Source organism: Gasterosteus aculeatus, chromosome Y, assembly GCF_964276395.1.
Source record: "Gasterosteus aculeatus chromosome Y, fGasAcu3.hap1.1, whole genome shotgun sequence".
In the NCBI taxonomy this organism is placed as follows: Eukaryota; Metazoa; Chordata; class Actinopteri; order Perciformes; family Gasterosteidae; genus Gasterosteus; species Gasterosteus aculeatus.
In genome coordinates this window covers 9,360,236-9,372,510 of record NC_135709.1, presented here as the reverse complement: position 1 = coordinate 9,372,510, position 12,275 = coordinate 9,360,236, and positions in this window count along the sequence as shown.

Here is a 12,275-nt window from a genome sequence, read left to right as displayed (position 1 = left end):
TGTTTACTGGCTTCTATCACAATGCGGTAAACCAAAAGAAGCCAAAATATCCGCTGTGTTTCCAGCCGGTGCAACAGCTTCCTGACTGCAGTGTGTATCCCCCCCCCCCATTTCCCCCCTCCCTGACTGTCATTGTTAGCCCATAAGGCTCTTCTCAGAGAGCTACTGTACTTCTCACGCTCAGTACGAGCGCGGAGAAATCTGGTCATGGACCATTGGACCGAGAAGGACTTTGGGGAAGTATCTTCACAGAGAGCAGGACGTGGGGCAATGTGTTACCCAACATTTCTGTCACACCTTTGCGAAATGACGGGCTTCCCATCCGTGAGAGGAAGGACAAGACACAGAAGTGTTAGTGTGGTCGGGTGACGCGCCTTCCTCTGCGCCGCTGTTCTTACATCCAGCAGCAGCAGCAGTGTAGCAGGTCTCAGAGCGGCCTCCTGTCCTGAGGCGCAGTCGTCGTTACATTCGGCCCGTCGCCTGCTCACACTGGTTTGGTCTCTAAAGGCCACCGGCTCGGACGGCGCATGGAATACCTGGCCGCCGGATTCCGGAGGTGCTGTCTGAAATACCTCGCCTCCGGTAGGTGATGATTATAGGCCGGACGACGCAGTGGGGATGAACACTGTCTTCAGTTGACTGTGTATATATATATATATCGCTGCTGTTCTGTCATTCTTGTTTGGCAGGCATTTAATTCATCTCTATATTCTCTAGCAGTGAGCAGGATCCACTTTCCCAAGTTATCATCTCATCCGGCTGCTTTTCCTCATACGATTATTTTACACTGATGCGTTGCTGTTGTAAATTATAAAAATGTTGAAAATGACCCAAAATACTCCCCTCCCTTCGCAGTATTTGTGTGTATTAATATTCTTTAATTAGCTTAATCGGTCAGTGTTTAGTCAATGCATGTGTTTCAGTATTACTCGCCAGGCAGCGGGAGCATACTTGGAGTGAAATCGCTGAGGCGCAGCTTCGGTCTCCATGTGGACCGGCCTGCTGCTGTGTGAGCGAGCATTTAAATCCACCCGGCTGGAGAAAAAAAAGAGAAAGTTTTGTTCTCCGAGGCCTGGGAACCGTTTCCCCCCCCTCTAACCAAGAAGACCCCCTTCTAACCAATCTGGCCTTTTGGCAACATCTCTGATGGCGCGTTAGCCAACTACGTTTGTGTGTGTGTGTGTGTGTGTGTGTGTGTTGAGAAGCAGAAGCAGAGTAAGGCAATGGATGTGTGATTTTGTGTGTGCTGTAACACTGCGGCCCCTCAACCAAGCGCCTTTCTCGGGGTGCTGTGTATTGTCGGAGTCGCTCCTTATTTAATAGCAGACGAGAGGAAACACTCCGAGGCATTCTGCTCTCATTCTCATGGTCAGGAAAGAAAAGGCTGGGACCACCGGCAGGCCCGGGTCCTTTCACCGTGCTCATTGTTTCAACGTGGGAGACGGGGTCACAAGTACCAGGAACACAACTTGTCCCTATCAGTGTCTATGCTTTCATATGTTTGGATAAGCCTTTTTTTATTTTACCCTTCAAAGGGTCCTTCCAGCAGTTCTGGGAAGCGGTTCAGGGTCTTGTAGTCCTGCAAATCAGGAAATCAGGCAGCGTGCTGGCCGAGGTAACAGTGTGCAATTGATCACGTGTGTACTGTGCACACATACCAACACACACGTCACTGATGCACCCCAAAACATGAAAATAATAAAGTACGTATCGATCTCACTAATCACCCTCGGGTGTTATTGCGAACACAGGGTGGGTTACAGCGGGATTTCTTCTGTGTGTTTACTGTGAGGAGAGATGAGGAAGATAAGGTGGATAATGAAAGCAACCAACCGTCTCCTGTGCTGAGATGGTAAACTAATCGTTTAATCCATTTGGTGTCTAGAAATCTGTATCCACCGACTGCAGTCAGCGTTCACTTTTTTGGCAGGTTGATTTTCATTTGACAGCACGGTCGTCTCGTTGTGTGTCTGTGCATGTCTGCCAGGCTATATGTGGGAACCAATCCAAAGGTGGGTTGTTCATTGGATGCGGGTGCTGGGGGGGTTGTTATGTTTTACCCTGGTGACAGATGTGCCCTGCTGCTGTAGGGATGGAGATTAGGCCTGTGCACCTAGTTTGTCAATAAAAACGGCCAGGGCTCAAAATGCAACGTGTGTGTGTGTGCTGGTGAACAAGCATGTGTGCACGCATTTTAAGCGACGTGCTTTTTAATTAATTAATTAATTAATTAATTAATGTGTGTGTGTGTGTGTGTGTGTGTGTGTGTGTGTGTGCGTGCGTGCGTGCGTGCGTGCGTGCGTGCGTGCGTGCATGCGGGAGGCCTGTGGTTCTCTGCTTATTAAGATGTGATGGGTAATGGCCCCGAGCCATGCTGCTCTCCTCTCTTAGCAGGGCAGGGAGGGAGGGAGTCAGAGTAGGTGGACGTGTGAGAGGGGAGACGGAAATGCCAGCTGCAGTATTAGGAAGGTACAAAACGGTACAAAGGTAGTTAGAAAAAAAGGTACAAAAAGTGCACGGTGGCCTGTGTGTGGTGAGTGGGAGGAAGGTGGTGAGGCATAAGGGAGAAAAAGGACAGAAACAGATGTATGCAATTATATTATGTTGTTTCGCGCTTCATAGCCGGCTTACTTAAATTGAAAATGGCCACTTGCAATGCACAGGGATTAGTATTAAAGCCAACAGAATTTGTTTCCACTGCTACTGACGTATAGCTGAGAAATATTAGAGGGTTCAGATGTATTGACAGTGATGTGCAGATATACAGGAATAATAAGCGAGGTGGTGAGAATTGGTTGATTAGTATCTCCTTATAGAATCATCCATTAACTCGTTGAGACATGAAAGCGAGAATCAAGGCGGCACCAACACAACTGACTACACCCCCATCAGGAAATACATGTTAAACTAAAGTTAATTTATTAAATCCAATACAGAAATGATAAAAAGAGATAGACATAACCCTGAATTGTGTGTGTAAAAGTATATATAGTGTCATTTTTTATAACTTGCTTGACTGGTTCTGGTTTAATGTTCTCCTGCTGATTTGCTTGATGGTCTGACAACGCTCTCCATGAAACTAAAAGAAATGATTTCAGAAATAATCATACGGTAGATTGTATCTGTGTATATGAACGACCCACTGCCCAGAACATTTCTAATTAACGCAATAATTGTCTGAAAATAATAGAATTCATTGTCAGTTATGATTCTCTTCTCCTCTTAACTTCAAGTTTGATTTGATAAACAAGTTTAAATTATAGTGAAATGTATAATTATATCGCACCTTCAACAGTTAACAAGCCTGAGCGGGTCCATTTAATGCGAATGCACTGAAGTGACAGATTAATCCTCCCTCTCTGTCTATCACTACACACTACATCCACACCGTCAGAGGCATGAGGGTGTCTGCACGTCGGGGCATGTGACACCTCAACGGTCACCAGAGTGTGAAGACGACGAGTTTGATCCCCGAAATAATTAAGGTGCACAAAACTCGACGCGGCGATCGTACATGATGTGTTTCATTACTTGTGAATCCTAACCAGATACCGGAGGGAGGGCGCTTGACTTTGGAAGAGCTTGCACACATGTGCAAGCTGACGTTCACAGCGTGTGACGGCCGATTGATCTGTGGTTGGAAAAGCATTGCAGCGTGTGCGTTTATAGCGTGCGTCTCTCATACCAATATATATATATATATATATATATATATATATATATATATATATATATATATATATATATATATACGACATAAATACGACAGATAGATAGTAATTGCCTTATTTGCTTACATGATATAAAACTGTTCACCACACCCCAGATGCCGGATGCTCTTATCAAAACTACTTCCAGTTTTAGTATTTCTATTATTTCCTTTGCATCATTTTGAGACAATGGTGAAATTTCTTTCCTAACTGACGCCGGGCGATTGTTACTGGAGCTTTAGCTTTAAAGGCTCACTTTTTATAAATGCAACTTTTTAACAGAATTAGCACCAATTAGGCCGGAAGGCTGACAGGGACAGTACATTAGGATAAATGCAACACTAACTCTGTTCAAGGGTTCCTTGTAACATCCTCACATCTTACTTTTGGTTAGAGGTTTAATACAGCATGTAGTCAGGCTGCACGCTCTGCTGCACAGGGACACACAGGGCTGACGCCCAGAATAAGGAGCAAAGAGAGAATACAGACACAGAGGAGAGTTTCTGCAGATTCAGACTTGATTGATGATCGAGACGGCTTATTGTTGCCTCAGTTTATACACCGTATTTTTGGAAATTCTCTCATATTTGGACTTGAAGACACCGCCTTGCTGGTTCCAGCCAGAGAAACAAACAACAGCACGTTGTTAGATTCATGCCGTCCTCAAGTTTTTCTTCGTTAACCTCTTGAACCCCCCACTACACTTTGTCTTCAACACTCCTCGGCGGAGTTCATCAACTCTGCACTCTGCAGGATGCAGTTATTTCTGTTCCCCCGTGATATCTTGCATGTGGCTTAAACACGCTGCAGAGACATGCAGGCAGCGCACAAAACACTGCTGGTGGTGAAGTCTGGATATAGTTATTGACTCTCTGGGCCTTTGGGACACTCATTACGTGTAATATGGCCTGTACAGACTCACAAGTGTGTATCCGGTCATGTGTGAGAATATTTGTGTGTTTGCTTTGAACAGGTCCCTTTGCGTTACTGCTGGTCTGGATGGGTTTCGTTCTAATAATCACTAATGTCCGGGTAACAATGAAAAATCACCGGCACCATCATGAATTTCCAAGCTGCAGTAAAACATTATAAATTGGGAAGTGAGAAGACGATCATTTCTAGAAGAGCTTGTTAATAAATGGCGGATTAATGTTGAAAGATTAAAAGAACATTTGATGAAAATATAGGTGAAATGACAGAGATGGAATTGGAAAAGAGGTCAAGTCCGTGATGATGCGTCAATCTGAATCGGAGAGAAGACCCTCGACATGAAGACTCTTTTCAGGCCAGTGCCCCTTGTGTAACTGTGTCTGCGTCACATTTCACCGAGATTATGTTTCTTCACACAACTTGTGAAAGCAACGCTTCTCTCTGCGTGCCACTGTAACCCTCATGGGGCCCCCAGGTCATGTTCACAGACAGGTTCAATTTGGTAACAACTGAGTGCTGTTTCTCACCATGTTCACACTTCTGAAAGAGTCTCAGTTGAGGCTTTCCGAAGAAATGATATCGCTACCATGGCAACTCTCTCAATGGCAATACGCTGAAAGCGATCTTTATCGGGTGTAACGATTACATGGTCACCATCTAAGTCTAGTTAGCATGGTAGCATTTCATCAAGTTGAGCTGATAGTGATGGGAATCTCTCATATTATGAAGGTATTTGGTCATAAAAATAAGTATTGGACAAATTCAATTTGTTGTCCAGATGATGGCACTCTAAGAAAAGTGAGCAAAAGTTATTACAGTTCATCCTAAGGGGAACATGGAAATGGCACAAGATATTTAAGATAATTAAGGTATTTAATCTCTTGTCAAACAGACCGTCATTGCCGTGCATGGAAGCTTTTGTGCTTGAAACAAATAAGAAGCCATCTGGAGGAACTTGCACTGCCTCATGCATTGTATTTCAAATAGTTTAACCTGTGGTTTGAGCTTTGTAAAATTCAGAAATTAACAAACATTTGAAAGTGTTCAAGTGTTCAAATGTGCCTATTTGGTTCCGTTTGTATGGTAACCCCTGTTTGGTTGCCATGGGAAATGAGTGGGTGGACTTCACTTCCACTTCTCCGACTACCTGCGATGTGCTACTCACTGTGAACCCTGAGAAAAGGGAATTCAAAAGCACATCCTCCAGCTGAGATTCTATAAACACACACTCATCAATTCTTCATCATCTGTCTCACCAGATGCCTTGTCTTTTGGGTGTGTGTCCCCCCCGCCTCCCCTCCCCCCTGCCTCTCTTCATGGAGGGGGGTTGTTTTTTTGCGTCACGCTCAGCACCTCTATCTGCTCCAGCCAGCAGCAGCAACAGGGACAGCAGATGAGTACGGCCATTGGCTTCTCCCCCCCGCCCTCCGTCACTGAACCTCCCCTCACCCAAACACAATGGGACCGATTGTCCGTGCGACACACACTCACACACAGACGGGGCTTTACTCTGGGGCTGGAGTGTGCCGCTCCCCCCCGCCATATGCCCCATCTCCGCTGGAATGTGATTATCTTCCCTTCGCCTTAGAGACGGAATGAGGAAAAACGGTGAAAGAAGACAGACAGCATCTGAGAAGGCAAGAGGGAGGTCGGTCCATCTGTGTGTGTGTGTGTGTGAGAGAGAGAGAGAGAGGAGGAAGGATACAACCAGCAGTTTAACACAAGCCTAAGCCTGACTGTGCGGGCGGCACAGCGAGAGAGAGAGAGAGAGAGAGAGGGGAGGGCAGGGGAGGGAGAGAGAGATCTTTTCTCTTCAGTGTAGCAGTGGATTTCAATTCCTTCACTGGACTCCACCTCGTTTCTCTCACCGGACTCGACCCTCCGCTCAGGTTAGTGCCTCCCCTCTTTTTTTAGAGCCGTTTACCGGTCAGTCACAGAGAGAGACCCGACCCATCGAGTGCACAATGCAGCCGGGGTGGGGGGTGGGGAGCAGGGGGCTGCTGGGTTAACAGAGATGAAAATGCGGGTGGTGCACGAGACCACAGAGACACTGAGAAGGCGTTTGCTGTGCTGCACAGACACACACGCACACACACACGCATGTCGCCTGCTGAGGCTGATGGTTAACAAAGAGGGGAGCGCACATCACAAAAGAGAAACCCTGGATCCCACCACAGGATGATCCTCTGCCGGGCGCTGTCACTGTGGCAGCAGTGGCTGGGAGTGTGTGTGTGCGTGTGCGTGTGTGTGTGTGTGTGTGTGTGCGTGTGCGTGTGCGTACTGCAGGGACTCTAGGCAGTAGAGGCTGTATTAGCTGGTGGCACTATTCATTTTTTTTCAAAGCGTTGTTTGCTAACCCCCTCAGCTGCAGGCTATTCACGTCTGAAACACACAGACACACCTCATGCACGTAGAGGCCACCTCAGCTGTGGGAAAATATGGAAGATAGTGTTTGGGCGTCTGAGTGTGTGTGTGTGTATATTGTGTGCTGGTGTTGTAAACTATGATTTAAAGTCACCTTGTCATTAGAGCTGTAATACAATCTCTTGATGATAGACGCGGACGTGTGGTCACTGCACTCTATCTTGGATCCGAACAGCATCAAAGGAAAATGGCATTTCAATTATAAAACAATAAATTGCTGCATAAATTACCTTTTTATTAGCAGACAAATGAAAAAGCGGGACGTTCTTTCTCGTTAGGCTAAATATCCCCTATAAAGTCTTTTGAAACCATTAACTTTATCTGCAGCAATACATTTTCTGTGGTGCTCGTGTTGCCCCCCCTCCCCTCCCTGCTCCCATGAGATCCCGTACCTGTGGGCGGTGGCGGGCGTTTGATCCTGCTGTTTGTGTGCTGCGATGGAGGCAACCGTCCAGTTGGCCTTAAGCTACCAGGCACCTGGATCAGGGATCAGGATTGTGACTGTCAACGTCCAAGAGCTCAGGATGGAAACGGAGAAGTTAGCGAAGAGGAGAGGCCTTCGTGGCTCAGATTAAAAATTCTGTGATGGGGGTTTTAATTAGGGGGGGGGGGGGGGGGTGTCTTGTTGGCACTGTAAAAGTTGTCGTGGACGTCTGGATCGGTCGCCAGGGTTATCTTTTACATCCCGTTAATTTGTTTTCCCCTCAGTAAATGAAGGGGCCAGCCAGTGTGACGACATCGAGGCTCTGCTCCAACGGCGCCGGTGGATTTGTGTACAAATGCAGATCTGTAACACGTCTCCAGCAGCGAACAAAGTGGAATGTAATGTAATATAAGTCGCTTTGGATAAAAGCGTCAGCTAAATGACCTGGAATGGAATGGAATGGGGAGAAAGAAAAGAGAAACAGAGGTTAAGTCCCAGGTCTAAGAAGAAGCTAAAAGGAGGAATGAGTGCTAACAGCCTAATTGCAATGAATACTAATGTCCACACACGGAAGTGAACATGGCAGTAGGGTTCTGAGAACTTTCTGCCGAGCCTCCCGTGACGCAGGAGGACCACAAATGCTGATACGGTTTGACGCTTCATTCCACCGGGACATGTCAGATTAAATGCTGCTGTGTGTGGGAATTCAGAGACACGGAAGGTGACTCACTGCGGGTTTAAATGTGTTGAGCGAAGGGATCCGACTTAAGGAAAGATTTCTGACAAGCGCGGCGACAGAAATGAGGAAGCAAGGACGTTCACCTAAACAGGAAGTTTGTGTCATTTGAAATGTTTAGTGTCATTAGTGCCGCGAGCTCCGCCGCAGGCTCGCCTGCATTCCTGCTGCGCGCTGAGGATACGGGCAGTCGGGGCCTCCGGTCAGAGCGCTTCATTCATAGCACGTAACAATGATCCCGTTTGAGCCACCAGCTTTTTACCCACGCTGTTTGATTGGCATTATATTCAGCATTCTATTTCCTCCATCCATAATGCATCAGGTCAAAACGGTTCAGCATTAATGAGTCTGTGTGGCTCACTGCGTCTCCAACACACCGGAATCGAAAAGGAAGGAGGTGAACAGAGAGACATTTGCGGCGGATCAAAGGATTAATCAAGAGTTTGATGAGTTGGATTCATCGCTAAGCGCCGGACCTCATCAATGCTGTTGCCAAGCATCCCAGCTTCCCATCTTCTGCACATTTAATACTTAGAAATGAAAAGTCATTTGTCAAACAAGGCCAATAAGTGTTGCACAAGTTTCAAACAAGAATTCAAAATGTCATAGCGACAATATTAACATAGAAACTATGAAACACAGAACCCTCTTGGACAACTTCCTAAAATCTATTGCTAGCATTAGAGCCTTAAACATGGTTAGAACAGATACACGGACCATTTTTTCATATTTTGACTGCAGCCCTGTGTGCATGACTCCTAGTCACCGTTGCTACGCTACGATTGGGCATTTGCTTTATGGTGGAGGAGCTCAGCCGGTCGGTGTGGATAAAGGCCCGTAACAAGGATTTCAGTTTGCACCCTCTCAGCATACACGCAGCAGTGAGAAATCCTCCTCCGGCATGTTTCTGACCACATATCTGTCCACCACGAGCACTCTGCAAGGCCTCGCTCTCAATGCGGCGCATTAGAATATTACCCATGGCCTTCTTTGATTGTTTTTTTTTCCTCTGTAGACAGCGAGAGTTGTTGCCAGATTTAGACGAGCAACAACAACCGTCAGCATCAGATTGAGAGATTTCTCATGGGGTTATTTTTGGAGATGGAGCTACTACTGAAGTTCAGAAAGCCATTTACTTTTGATGAGAAATTTGAATAGCCATTTCTATAAACATGTCTCCTAAAAATGGCACAGAATGGAAACTTAATTATGGAAAGAGATAAACAGGTTTTGACTGCATTTTATTGCTTTTTTAAGTCACGTCCTGATTTTATTGGATTTATTTACGCACAAAGAGGACGTCCCTTTCGCGTGTCTGCACTTCACATCTGTGAGACCTTTCAAAAGCGTTTGCGTCGGTCTTATCATGAAAGGGCATGCCACGGATAAGCACTGCTGTTCATTTGTGGACCGGGGCCTGCTGGGGCCCAGTCAGACGTGGTGATCGGCCTGACGGCTTATTGATCGACACATTTGGGAGCAGCTGTGAGCTGTTGTCCAAGGTAGACAGGCAGGTCACAGGAGTGGGGGGGTGTTAGAGGGGAGTCAAAGAAGGATAAAGAAGGCGATGGAGAACGCAACAACAGGCCGACAGAGAAAAGAAAAGCGGTGACCGGGAGGAAGTAAGAGAGAAAATAGGGGGAGGAGCGCATGACTGGACCGCCTGTGTTATTGCATAATCTACTTCCACCAATCGATCCTTTGCTCGCTTCCCAGTCCACTATTCCCACACTGCTGTTGTTGTCGTTGTTGTTTTCTTCTAACAACTCAGTTTCACAACTGCTTATGGGTCAGTCAAGTAGCCAAATGTTTGCCTTCTGATATCCAGCGCTGGATGAGACCATCCAGCCGTGGTCATCTTTCTCTGAACAGTGATCACAGCTCTCTCTCTCTCTCGTTCTCTTTTTTGGCTTTCGTCACACGTTCACGCCGGAGTGCTTAACAGGGATGCCGCCGTTCAGGTTGGGGATCGCGCCTCGCCCTGGAATGACTGTGTCCTTGAGTACGGTCTCCCACTGGTCCTGCCCTCGTTAGACACGGGCCACGGAGCGCGTTTTATTTACAGTGTTCCCTCTTCCTCCCACCCTGGAATGACTGTGCCCTTGAGTACGGTCTCCCACTGGTCCTGCCCTCGTTAGACACGGGCCACGGAGCGCGTTTTCGGATCATGCTGGAAGCTTATGTTTGCACGCTGAGGCAGAGTTGGGAGCGCGCTGGGGGAATCGGGCAGTAGATGGAGGCAGCGTGTGCACACGATGTACACATTTTATGACGCACATGTTTAAGTTGGTGGAACGTGAGGAAGAAGAAGTGTCTATATTTCTTTCTGGTGGAATCTTGCACAAGACACACAAACCAGATGGACCATATCCACCACATAGTGCTTTCAAAAGTTATTCAACATTTTTTCTACAGGCGTGAAAAAATAAAAGTATGCAGAACAAAAAGAAAGCAGAAGTTAAAGCTGGTCTTTCACCAACAATGGTTCAAATATAAAGTGAAGCAGATAATTAGTATTAGTGGACGTATTTTGCTGTTACCTTCAGCTCTACCGTGCATGACTGTCTTTTTAACTACGCTATTACCTCTTGATTCAGTCTCATCATTAAATTAGTGACCAGCTGGTGAACATACATACATACAGCAGCATTTAGAAGCATTCAGCAGCTAACGAACCAACTATTTCCATTGTCAGTTAATAAAAGGCACAAAAAAAAAAGTGTGAACATTGGACTCCTTCACATTGCTAGTGCTGCTGCTTGTGTGCGTGATGTGTATATAGAGTCAGCTGTTTGCCAAACATTTTTGAATGTTATTTTTGCAGCTTCTTTTGCTGCACTATAAGCAATATGTTTATTTTACCATAAAATATGGATTAGTATGTGAAAGGGTTTGTTGAGGCCACAAAGAATTACCATCTCATTCAGCAGTTCATCATGTTTCCAGGTCAAAACAATACTCGCGAGGCAGCCATTGATATGCTATAAATACGTTGCTATTATTTGTATAATAGTATATCCGTGAGCTGAAATGTTGAATGGAGAGTAAAACTACATCATAAGTCTATGTTCACTCCATGAGCTGCAGACAGAGGTCTCATCTGGTTGGTTTAACCTCGTAAACCTCTACGAGGCCTTGTCGTTCTCACCGGCAGAAAACCATGACTCTTTAATAATTGTCCATTATGGAGGCACAAGAGAGAAGGTAGACGAGCGCATCTGGTCTCATTCAACAGCCAATCTCTTCTGTGTCGAGCATTAAAACCTGAGACATGTGCTCACACACACACACACGCACATTTTCCCCAGTAAGAACCTCAGTATGATTAAAGGGGTGTGTCTCGTCTTTCCATAATTTATGAGTTACATTTGAATAGTGATCACAATCTGCCACTGCCATGCAAATGAGCTTGAGGTTAGTAGGACCTTTTAGGCAGGAAAAGCATTTTTTTAGACATCCGGCTTCTCATGACAGGAAAGATGCCCTTCTCTGATTTTTTTTTTTTTTCACAATCTCATCAATTTCTGCTACAGTATATGAGGCTTGAAATGAGGTTATAATTGGGCTTTGGGCGGGTTGATGCACTCAGTCTAATACAGTTAGCATGTGGGGAAATACAGCAAGGATGCACTTGCACAGGAGCAAAGAATAACGTGGTGCATCATAGTAGACATGTGTTTGGCACGACTGCAGACGGTTAATTATTAACTTTTACGGCTGCTTAATTTACATTGTCTCTACGCTTTCCTCTCCCCGCCTTTCTCCGCCTTCCCTCTGCACTTATTTACAGTGTTCCCTCTTCCTCCCACCCTGGAATGACTGTGCCCTTGAGTACTGTGGTGGAAGATTTTGCACAGACAATCGTTAAGTAAGAATCAAAGGCTCTGAGTCAAGTATGTCTTTTCTCCGTTTATTTCCTTGCAAGGGAAAAAGGGTCACAACAGCTACGTGGTCAGTAGACTGTCAAGAACCTCCTTTTCTTCCCAACACATCGAGGCAGTTCTTATACCTAAATTTAGATATCGGTGGCGTCAACAGAAACCGTTAACCA